This window comes from Camellia sinensis, chromosome 3 (genome assembly GCF_055761805.1).
Source record: "Camellia sinensis isolate YWXY chromosome 3, ASM5576180v1, whole genome shotgun sequence".
NCBI classification, from domain to species: domain Eukaryota; kingdom Viridiplantae; phylum Streptophyta; class Magnoliopsida; order Ericales; family Theaceae; genus Camellia; species Camellia sinensis.
The window spans coordinates 799,652-809,754 of record NC_138963.1 but is presented as its reverse complement, the minus strand read 5'-3'; the positions used below and the strand labels follow the sequence as shown (position 1 = coordinate 809,754).

Here is a 10,103-nt window from a genome sequence, read left to right as displayed (position 1 = left end):
TTTTTGTGTTTTCTGCTATTTGAATAGGAACTCTTCTCTCTGCTACCCCAAATCGACCCAATAGGAACTATTCTGTACTCAATTTTTGTATTTTCTCCCTTTCGAATAGGAACTCTTCCCTCTGCTAGCAGTGTTGTAACTTGAACATAAGTTTCATAGTAGTTAGCAACAAGCATCACTGTGTCCTGCATTTACATGGCCAACTGTTGTTAGGTTATATATAACCAAATATATATATATATATATTTGTGTAATCTTGGTACGGGAAAAACAATTCTTTTTTTAAAGTACCCCAAAAAAAAAAACAAAAAAACACAAAAAACAAACAATGAGTAATCTTGATTCAGCATTGGCTACCACACTCAGTTGAATTTTGTTTTCAATTTTGTAGTACTTGGTGACTTTATATTGCCGGAACTTATGTTTAGAAATAACTGTTTCTTTCAGTGTTGAAGTTCATGCATTGTCGGTATTGAACTTAAAACATAGGAAACCCAATTGAAAGAGTTGAAATGATGATGATGATTTTCAAATTTTGTAGAGAGCTATTCCTTCCCCACACACTTTTACTGACCCAAAGAGGAGTCGACCAACTCGGGAAGTGTTAAAACAATCGATGGACCACTCCCTAATCTCAGAATTGGAATCACCGGTGATTACAAACAATTCTTTTCCCAGAGTCGAACCCTTCACTTTCATGGCTAGCCTTTCCAACAACTTTAGTGGCTGGAGATAATGGCTGAAAACCAATACCTTTTTTCCACTTGATTAGCATAAGCCTAACAGATTAAGGAAGAAGTTTGCCTTCAGTCCTTCTCTAATATCCAACTTCTCTGAGATGTGGTTCATTCGGGCATCGTCAAGCCCCTCTCTTTCTGTGGTTGACGTGTCTGTAAGTGAACTCTTTAGGAGAGATCTCAACTATGCGTGCACATAAAGTGTGCTCCCATCCTAGCTAATTTTGAACTTCTTAACTAAGTTCTTCAGTTCTTCAACTTCACGCTTATGTGTAGGACTGAGGTGAAGAAATACAGTAAAGTCAACAAGCCCAGGCAATTCATGAAGAAAATCTCATTCGTAGAAATGAAGAACCTTGTCTGTCATTGCACGCAACTCTTGAATGACAGTTACCTTTCTCTTGAAATTATTATCTTTCTGTTGATTAACAATTACATTTCAAGAGAAAGATAGTTGTTATTCAGGAGTTGCGGGCTGTCATTTCTGGGAGTATGACCTTCGTCCAGAATGAGAATGGATGGTACGGTAGCAATATTTGTTGGCAAGCAGCGATAGTCTTGTTTATTTCATTGTCACATACAATTGAAGAAACTTGTTTGTACGTCAGGAAAAGTATTCTTCTCTGATCTGCCTACTGTTTGAGCACCTGAAGGTGCTGTGCTCGATTATCCGCTTTTACAGAGTATAAGTCATATAGCGGAATGTCCTCAACTTGCCATGTGAAGAACTCTTTCTTTCATGTAGCCAGAATGCCTCTTGGCAGCACCACCAGTGGTCTAACATGGAGATACTTGGCCAGAAAACTCTGCATGAAAGTAATTATCATGAAAGTTTTTCCAGAGCCTGGAGCATGGGCTAGCATGCAGCCACCTGGATTCTCTGCAACCAAGTTGCTCAGTAGGAAATTGAAGCCCTCAACTTGATGGAGTTTCATCTGCTTTTTGTGCCTAGGATGAGCACCAATTTCAAGTTGATTGAAATATTTCAGTTGTTTCCTTGTCCTTTGTAGTCCGGCCTTCATAAAAGTATGCGCGTGTAGTCCTTGTGCCCTAAATCAAAAAGAAAATGTAGTCATTCCTCTTCAATTTTTGGAAAATTATGCATTTATCGCTTGTACAAATAATTATTTCAATTGTAAGCTGTCTGAACTAAATGCAAAATTTTGATGTGTGTCCTTTCTTTTGACTGTTTCAAAATCTGTATAGGTGTTGAGAAATTATGCGTTTTGTTGTCTGTGTTTACGCAAAATTTTCAGGTTAACAGCTACATATTGAAGCCGTTTCTTTGTGTTCTTGTAAATATTGATTGAAATACTTTGCAGGAATTGTCATCATTGAATTTGACGGATATTGGTCACCTCGCACCAACAATTTTAGTTTTCTTCTTGAAGACTTGCTACCAGTTGGTTTCGTACATATGTTTGTAAACAAATGAAATCCATCACCAAGGAATACCCTGAATTTTTTTTAGGATAAATTGTTATAGCAGCCCATGTACTTTTGTCTTTATGTCATTTGTTTTGCACAAATTTTGAATGGCCTCACTTTGCATCGTCAATTGTGAACTTTTCTTTCAATTACGTCCATTTGATTACAACTCTTCACTATTTTCTATCAGAAAATATGCATGTACATGGCATGTGTAATTTTTTTTTTTAGTGAACTTATAACTTTACTGAACTTAATTAATCTCAATCATTTGACATTACAATATTTGTTATGAAAATCACAAATGGCATTAGTAATTTGACCAAAATTGTCCATGAAATTTAAAATGAAGTGTCAAAATTGAGGGAGTTTAAAGTGCATCGATTCAAATGAGACAACAGACAAAATGTGTACACCAACCCTGTAATTTTCCCTTCAATCTAATTTGTATGATTGGCTCTTTCTTAAAGGGGAAGGAAAAGATTGAAGACAATTGGCGAACAACATATCCAAATGTCTAACACTATCGATGGCTCTTCTCGAAAGCGGCCAGTTGCACCATTAATTTGTTACAGGTACTAGTTGTTCATTTCACAATCTGGAATTACATTTTTTATAGTGAAGGTATGCGCCTTGTCAAAGTTTAGTTTGTAATGTTTGAAATTGGTTTGGTTCTGCATCTGTAAAAATGTTTAAATTGGTGTCGATTCAGTCCCGAATATACGAAAGGTGTGTTACGCAGATTTTGGGGTCAGCGTGACATTAATACTTACATATATATATATATATATATATATATATGTATTCATATTTAAGATTTAGTGATAATAAGCTTAACGATGCTTGCATGCAGTTAGCAACAATTGAAGGAAATGCAAGGGCCAGACAACACTCGACCAAAAATGGTGAGTGTGGAAATATGTATTCTCTATAACACACTATGATGGAAACACATTACTGGGTTGCCATCCACGTGTTGTATTGAATGGTCGTACCGGGCTTCTGATTCTTTCACGTTTGTTGGATTGTAGCATATAATAATGTCAACTTCCTACTGTTTTTGTAAGTTTCAATTCGTTCTAAAATTCTATCTACGTTTTGTCACTGAATTTTTCCTGCAACTATTATTTGTATTTGCAATCTTATTTAATTACAAACAATGCACATGGATTGCGTTTGGCAAAAGTTGTAGTTACAGTTAGTTTGGACTTATAGTTGTTACTTGTCTTGTACGTGTGTCACTTTCGTGCCTAAAGAGTAGAAAGGAGCTTGGGGAAAGGTGGAAGGAATTCCCCTTTAATGAGAAGAAGAGGTTTGCGGACATGGCTAAGGCGAGCGCTGAGGAACACGCCAAAGTAGTTCCATGTTCACCGAAATCTGAAAAGGTAATTACGTACTTCATGTTTTCATAAATGCATTTGGCTAGGTCCTGCTTTGCTGACATTGTTGGTTGTATTTTTGTATTAATTTAAGGGTAAAAAAAGTGCATACTAAAAGGCAACTCCGCATATCATTGAAGTAATTTGTTAAGCTAGTTAACCGGTTTAATTAAGCACAAAAGCAGACAATCATTGATATTGGGTTTGGTGGCCTGTAGACGCCCAATTTTTGACCGTCCTCAAGACTTGGACGTCATCATTTGAACACTCGATGATCATCCATGTTCGTGTTCGTCTTGAGTTCTTGGAGGTCTCGGTCGCGCACCTTGCCTCAAGATCTCTCGACTTATTTGTTTTGTGCTTGGTTGGACCAAGGACTTGTGGTCTTTGCACCTGAGGGCGGGAAATGGCTTGTTGGCTATCCCCACACATCACCGGCCATGGCTTGAGGCCACCGGCCCTGTTTTATTGCTACCGGCCAAAAGTGATGGTCAGTCGGCAATGTATTCAGTCGGCCAGCCCTTTGTGTTGGTCGATCGGCCTTTTCTGCTGGCCGAACCCTATTCATCTGCTTTATGCAGATATTTTGTGCCAGGTGGCACAGTCTGTATCCTCCATACACGTGTATGGAGGATTTGCATCATTGTTTTAGCTTCTTGAGGAAGCTTGAACCTTTTGAACCCTTGTTTTAGCTTCTTGAGGAAGCTTGAACCTTTTTTTAGCTTCTTGAGGAAGCTTGAACCTTGACCCCTTTGCTCTAGCTTCCTCAAGAAGCTTGACCCTTTTTGCTTTAGCTTCTAAGAGAAGCTTGGCCCTTTTGCTCAAGCTTCTAAGAGAAGCTTGGACCTTTGTTCTTCTATGAGAGAAACCCTCTCTCTTATTAGCAAGGGTTCAGATTTTTGGTCAAGGCTCCATACACATATATCTCTCTCTATATCTCCTCCATTTTAGCTCAAAAGTGTAAGGTTCTTGGCCCCATTGCACTACAACTTTTAGCCTAACCCTTCCACCTTCGGTCTAAGCATCTTGGAGGCCATTTTTAGAGGCTAAGGGACTGGTTTTTGGGTCCAGACCTGCTGGAGTTCTTGGCTACAAGGGTAACACTCATTTTTCCTATTTTATTCCCCATTTTTGTACAAGCTTTTAGCCTATCTTGCATGCTGTTTTGAGCTTAGTGTATAACTGATAAAAGTTCTGATTTTTCATGCTTTTGATCTTTGTTTGAGGTCACTTTTGTGTTTGGTGTTGTTTACCCCCTCTTAGGCCTTGCTTGGCCTCTTTTTTGTGCCTTTTTTTGTGAGCTTCAGGACCACCTTGTATTGGCCTTCTCACCACTGAAATCCAGAGGGATTGGATTTCAGTGGTGGGGATGGTGTTTTGAGGTCCTAAGAAGGAGAGGGCCATCCCCTTTCCTTGTTGTCTTGTTTGTTGGCATTTTTGGCCTTACAAAGGAGTCCCTATTTGCATACTTCTTGAGCATATTTCAGGCTGTTTTTAGTGAGTTTTAAGATCTGCATAGTCTCTTTCTAGAGCCCTTTTTGCCATTTTAAGTGTCCATCTTGCATGTGTAGAACAACCCTCTTTATACCCTATCAAAGGAGCCTATCATTCTTGTATGCATGGACCATGTTTCAGTGGATTTTTGGGCTTTATTTGATATGTCATACCTCTGAATTTTGTTGGTTTGGTGGCCTCTTGATTGCCTCATATACTTGTAGTGTAAACCCCCTTCACTAGCTTGTATTGCATGCCATTTTAGCCTATGATTCTAGCACTTTTTAGCCATGCCTTAAACTGATTTTGTTCATGATTTAGGCTACCTAAGCTCTATTTTGTGGCCTCATAGTCGAAAAATGCTTTCCATGCATACTTGTTGTGTAATAGCCTTGTATAGCTTTGAGTTTCGGGGTCCCTTGCATGCTTGACTTGAGCTATTTACATGTTTTGGCATCATTGGGTATGATATTTTAGAGCTTATACTTGTGCCATACTCCCATATTTTCCATGCTTTAAGTGCTATTGAGAGTTGTACTTGTATGCCTTATTTACCGACCATTGCATGAGCATCATTTGAATGCATTCCAAGCCACCATCCCAACACATTTTGCCACTGATTTTGGCCTGCATCAGGTCTGTTTGGGGTTGGTTTCATCATTTGAGAATTGCTTTGCATACCTCTAGTGTAATGTGCTTCACTAGTTTCGGTACTTGAGCCTATCAACATGCATTGCATGAGTTGTTGCATCATTTTGGAGTCTTTTTGTATGCTATTTCAGAGCTGGAGTGTATGCCATTATGCCTCATGTTTCATCCTTGCCATGCTCTTGGAGAGTTGTATCTTGTGTCCTTGGCTTGGAGCCTTTGCATTGTGCATGCTTGTGTATGTCTTGTTGCTTTGATTTCATCATTTCAACACTATTGACCACTGATTTTGGCATGCTTGAGAGCTACCCATGTTAGTGTAAGTCCATCTTGCCATGTTGTTGCATGCTTGTTTCATTTTGCATGTTGTTGCATGCTATACATGTCCACATTCTTAGGTTGTATGCCCATTGCATATTGCATGTTAACATGCTCATGTTGCATTAGATTTGTTGCGCACTTGAGTTATTTGCATGCTTGCTTGCTTGCCTAGGTTGCATTGCATTGTGTGTGCATCTCTTGCCTCTTGATCAATCATGATAGAGGTTGGGGCCCTTTATGTGTTTTGTGCATTTCATTCCATATTGAGTTGCACACTTGGCTTCTTTGGCCATCATGCATTGAAATGCGTGGTTGATGGTCCGAGGATCGAAAACCATACTCCTTTGAGTCTTAAACATGATAAGGAGGGTGGTTGTGCAAACATTGCTTTGAAAAGGCATTGCCATTCTCTGTTTGCCCTCTGTTGTAGCAAAACAGGATTCTGCAGAAAGAGATGGCTGGTCGGCCATCTTCAGTGCCGGCCGGCTATGAATTGTTGGCCGAGAGCCTCATTTATGGTCGATGACCACTTTTGCATGGCCGGTGACCATTCCTCTTGGCCGATGACATCCCACAATCCTCAGGGAGTATTTCAGAAGCATATTTGAGACTTGTGCAGTCTTCAGAGGAGTAGAGCAGTGTAAACAGAGGCAGCATGAGTATGACGATGGATTTCTGAGCGAAACCGAACATGCATGCATTCATCCCTCTTCTTGAGGCCTCTTTACGGCTTTCTTAGCTTAATTAATTCATTTAATTAGTTAAGTGTTATGTAATAATTAAATAGCTTGCTAGTTAGTTAATTTGTATTATTCTTTCGGTCCCTCTGAGAGAGGGCAAATTGTGTAATAAGCGTGCGTGTGTGTGATTCTGTTACTACGCAAAAGTACAACTAGTCGTATGATAAGTCCAAGTACTCCCAATCGTCAAGAATTAAAGAAGAATGCACACCAACTGAACAAACAGATCAACCAACTCTTGAGAATTTGGTTCAAATTTAGTTAAATGTACGACCACTTGTTTCGAACAAATTACAAATGACAAGAGGGCTAGAGTAAACAAAGTACACACTTTAATTTCATAATAAAACCAATTTCCTGAAGTTAAGTAGCACAATTTACGATAGGAAGTACTCCTAAGTTACAGAACAACTCCCCAGACCAAAACCGATTGAAATGTTCGTTGTTCATGTCCATGCTTCCAAAATCCATGGGTTTTATATCTTCTCCCTTGTTGTGTGGCCCACTATCACAGGACTTTGAATTTGCAACTCCCCCTTCCTCAAATGCTTCTATAACTGCGTCCTTACTCGAAGGATTGGGAGCTCCAAATATTTTACTCTGCCTATCGAGATACTTTGTGTTATCATGGCACGTGTCCCTCAACCCTTTTGAACATCTGATTGACAGAGATTAGCACTTACTCTATACTTCATCACTTCTGCAAGAACCCATTAAGTCCATGATGAAGCGTAGTAAGTGCTCCATCACTTGGAACAGTTACTACATTGAATGCCATTCTTATGATGCAATTTGTCCATTTCACTAATGAAATACTGCTAGTTAAGTCAAACTGGCACATGTCACCATTTGTTTTATCCATCTGTCGACATGAATAATCCACAATTTGGTGCAACCAATGCCCAACTTGTATAATTTTAATGTAACTAGCGGGTGCCACACGTAATGCGTGTGCAATTCAGATAAGTAAGCATATATACAAATATTAAACAAATGAAGTGTTCTGAATGAAACCCAATGTCTTGGGTTCAAATCTTGCTTCCTGTGATGAATTTTTTGTGCTTTGAGGATAGAAAATTTGGCACATCGTACAAGGAGAACCCACCACACTTTTGACATCAATTCAGTGTGCGCATATATAATAGTACTAGCGGTTGGCACACGCGATGCGTGCACAATTGAAATAAGTACAAATAAAATAAAATATTTATTTTATATAGAACCAACAGTGAACTGGTAAGAGTCTTCCTCATTTCACATAAGTCCAAGGTTCAAGTCCACTCTTGTCATCTATTAAATATGTCTTTATTTTTTAAAAAAAATAAAAGGTGGACACATGGTAGCATAAGAAACCAAGGGTTGAGGACACCATAATGGGTGTTCACTTTATATATAGTACAAATGGATACATAAAATTATTTTAACTTCAACAAACCCCCTTCTTTGGCCCAGCTAAATGTTTACATAATTAAAATCAGACAAGGAATGGGCCCAACAATAGCTGTAAAAGCTTCACATCTTCAACGTCAACTTACTTCAGACTACCCTTCTTTGCTTCATAAGCTTTGTAGCAGCTCTTACACAACTTATAACCCTAAATGGCTCCCAACAACAATATTGCCTACTAAAGAAGATGAACCCATTGAAAAACTCCTTCCATTTCCAAACGCCATTACGTAGTTGTTTGCAGCCATTTTATATAGGGTTCCCATCGACAGGTAGATCATTTGGATGGTCACACGTAGTCCGGTGAAAGTGAGATTGCACGCTCAATTAAGAGGACAAGTGGCCTTCAAAGATGGAGCATCTGCATCGGATGGCTCCGATTATGTGCCGGTTATGAACTTAGGTCACGGACTTGATGGGTGCATTGCAATAAGACTCATGTGCAGGGTCTAGGGTTTTCTATGTCGATATGAAAGCCAAAGTATTGAGGGTAGATGGCATCATGATATAGGAACAGCTCGACAGATGGAAGTTCAACTTTAGTGGGGTTTCAGATCCTTCAAGTGTATGAGCAGTTCAAACACTGAACCATTGGCAATTGTAGGATTATGTCGGCAGGGGCCACAGAAAGAGGGAGACTAAGAAGTTAACAATTGCGGGGACCAATACAGACATTAGCAACAAAACAACATGTATGGTGTACACTTAGTAGTAGTTATGTAATTTATGAGTCGATTCTGCGGAGGGTGTGTGTTGTAACTCTGTCGATTTTGGTAGTGTTATTATGAAATTGCCTTCCCACATAGAACAAACATAAATGGAAAGTAGTTGGACAAAATTGTCAAACAATGTGGGAAAATGTAAAGAAGTAATAAACCAGACTTTACAACATAAAGCATTGACATTCATTAAAATTATTACAACAGCTTGGAGTTTGGTTAAAGTCTTTACAAGAGGTGGAACACAACCAAAATTCAGGTGTTGGGGAACAGGATGGCAAGAATACCCCAATTTGACTAGGCATCTACAACCATAGCTTGGGCTTCATCAAGTTCTGCTTTGATGGCTTCAATGGATGAAGAACCACTTCCAATTTGTGAGAGCATGCTCCTCGCTTTTTTGCCAAATTGGTCCTTTTGTTGTTCTAGTAAGAGCCTTCTTTGCTTGACAGCGGCTAATTCTGCCTCCAGCCTTGATTGTTCACTTGCCAACACTTTGTGTTGGTCAGAGATGTTGGAGGAGTTCTGCTGAGTGAGCTTCAGGGAGTTCAAGATGGTTTGGGCATTACCTAGGAAATTTTTCTTCGCTTCGATTTCCGTTGAGCATTTCTGAATCATTCCACCATGGTTGGCCATCCGTTCACAATTCTGCCTAGTTGTTTGAGTTGACTGGGATTGAAAGGATTGGGAGAAAGGTGTTGGATGGCTGTGAGGCAGGCCAAGGCTTCCTTAGGTTAGTTAAGGGCAATCTCTTAAAGAGGAGTGTTGATGAGTTTCAGAAAGTTGGTCAAAAGTTGTTGGACTTCCTCTGTGAAATTATGCAACCTTTGGGGGAGGGGTGAAATCTGTTGTAACCTCTTCTCAAATACAGCAATTTCATTCCATATGTTTTCACTTGATGTGGTTTCCTGTCGACAGTTGAAAGTTAAGTAAGCGTTGGAAAGTCTGAACTATACAAACACATAATGTATAAGGAATAAAGATATTACCTGCACATCAGTACATATTGGAATGGGTGTACGTTCACTTGTGGGTACTGTAGTTGGGGTTCCCTCACTTGCTGATGCCTTGGTTTGTTGAGGATTGGTTGAAGTGTGAGGTTCATGTGTGGAGGAGATAGTCAACTCTTGGGTCACTCATACAACTGCCTCTATGTTTGCAGCTGTGTGGGTTAGCTCATTCGAAGGCTTG

The 10,103-nt window shown here is 39.5% G+C and overlaps 2 pseudogenes; both read right to left on the bottom strand.

Moving 5' to 3' along the window:
- Positions 1-528: 528 nt before the first annotated feature.
- On the bottom strand, positions 529-1,170 carry LOC145820853 (protein CHROMATIN REMODELING 35 pseudogene; annotated as a pseudogene).
- On the bottom strand, positions 1,170-8,441 carry LOC145820850 (protein CHROMATIN REMODELING 35 pseudogene; annotated as a pseudogene).
- Between the last annotated feature and the right edge of the window lie 1,662 nt (positions 8,442-10,103).